Raw genomic sequence first — 2402 nt, forward strand, 5'->3', positions numbered from 1 at the left:
GTGGACTGTTAGGGAAGAAGAAGAGGTGAGGAAGAAGGGTTAGGAGACGTAGGATATTCATCCAACCGCCTGAAATGGTAGACTGACCCAAGTAAGGCGACTTGCATAACAATATATGTTTTTGCACAGCAAAAGATCCATAAAAACAACAACATAAAGAAAAACTATCACTGCTCGTGGAATGAGACGGCCTCGTCGTCTTTGGCTGCCAGCGCGAACAAGCCGTAGCTGCCGACGTGTGTCTCCGCACTGTGGTTGTCCTCGGCCTCCAGCTACTCGTTCACGCGGAGCGTACGGGCACTCTGCATGGACGAGAGCACCGCCCGGTTCAAGTCGAGGACCTCCGGTTCCACCTGCAGGAGGGCCTCGATGGCAGCGGCATCCACGCGCTCTGCATCGAGTCGAGCCTCCGCCGCCAGGTTCAAGTCCAGGACGTCCGGTTCCACCTGCAGGAGGACCTCGATGAGAGCGGCATCCGCGTGCTCCGCGTTGAGTTGTGGCTCTGCCGCCCGGTTCAAGTCCAGGACGTCTGGTTCCGCCTGCAGGAGGGCCTCGATGGCAGCGGCATCCGCGCGCTCTGCCTCAAGTTGAGCCTCTGCCGCCCGGTTCACATCCACGACATCCGGTTCCGCCTGCAGGAGAGCCTCGATGGCAGCGGCATGCGCGCGCTCCGCGTCGAGTTGAGCCTCTGCCTCCCGGTCCTCCTTTAGTATCGCCAGGTTGAACCACTGGTCCGCCTGCACCATGGGGGACTCGGACGCCGGCACAAAGTCGACGTCCATCGTCTCATACCCATCGGGGGACTTCTGCGCCGCGACCTCCGCCATGAACATTGGATCAGCTTCCTCCTCCTCGTAGCTTGGCTCCAGAGAACTCGGGGATTGGCCTGCCACAAAGCGAGCTTGGGAATGGAGGTCTCTGGCGCCGACCACCGCCGCGATTTCTGCGCAGCGCTTCGGCGTCAGCATCTTGTAGTACGTGATCTTGCGGCACACCATGGCTTTCCGGCAAACTAGGGGAAGCTTGATGCGGGCTAGGTGATCGAAAGGTGGGGGAAGGGGCTGGAGATTAGGTGTGGTTTTAGGGCAGTGGCTGGCGTAGGCTGAGCAGCGAAGGTTCTAGTGTGAATAGTGGTTCCGGTGACGACCGGTCAATCGGTTTTCACTGTACATCGCTCTTGTCGCGTTCGCATTGCAGCCCGGCATGCTGGACCCTCCACGTCGCTCACCGAATGGAACGTGCTTCATCTTGCATTTTCGCTCGCTTGTGGGACAATAGTTGAGAGCAAACCGACATCCCTCCCCCTCCCCCGCCCGCGTCATTTTATGTGGAGTAAATAAAAACAGAGGGAGTATACTATGGATGAGGATCCCCTGACGTGGCCGAACCCATTGAGTAACTGACATGCGGGGCCTAGAAAGCATGGGATCCGCCAGTAAGTGACCGAAAGGGAGGGTAAGGGAGGGATACGTATGTGAAAGGAGCTTCCAATCATATAATTTTCACATTATACATCTCATGTACTATTAATCTTGTCAATAGCCAAATGCGGTTTTGAAAAACGCATTAGAGCATGGTTAATAATATAGCCAGTTGATGGCTATAAGGAACTGCCATGTCATCTATAGCCATCATCTATTATATGCACTCATACAGTAGTGTGGGCTATAAGGTTGGCTATTTCCCGCAAAAAAAATTATAAGGTTGGCTATTGTATTAGTACTTTTTTCCATCTCCTCTCCATCTCTTTCTTCATATTTATTGTACGTATTTAACTATGAATGTGTATATAGCTAGGCTCTTGCATGAGAGCTCACTCCCCTTACTTTTTCACATCTCTCCCCTCCATATAGGCCCTATATAAATGGAAGGAGGGAGTACAACTATGAGAACTGCATACTCTAGTACAGATGTTGTCAGTACTCCACTAGTAGTACTGGACAGGGAGCTTAAAAAAGTTACTATTGGACTGGCTATACGTGGTGAAATTCTAGTAGGAAGAGCATGCGCGAGAACAAGCACATTCACATGGTTGAAAACAAATTGGAAACCATCTCGAGTACAAATCTAGGAGTACGTACGAATCTAACAATATTGATTGGGCGTTGTTGAATGTTGATACTTTTTTTTATAAGTAGAGATACTTTGACTACACATAAAACTTATATGTAAACTAGAAAGGATAGGAGGGAGTACATTGTACGTTCAAAAACAAAACAAACATTGAATACCCTTTATATATGATTTGCGGATGCTATGATCACCGGTTCAAAATTTTGAATCCTCCTTAGGTATCACACATGCCCCCACTCGTTCTCTCTCAATTTCATCTCGGGGTCCGGAGATCGATTGAAAGAGGACTAGGGTGGGTACAATACATTTGTTTCGCTTATGAACGTACA

Source organism: Triticum aestivum, chromosome 5B (genome assembly GCF_018294505.1).
Source record: "Triticum aestivum cultivar Chinese Spring chromosome 5B, IWGSC CS RefSeq v2.1, whole genome shotgun sequence".
Lineage (NCBI taxonomy): Eukaryota > Viridiplantae > Streptophyta > Magnoliopsida > Poales > Poaceae > Triticum > Triticum aestivum.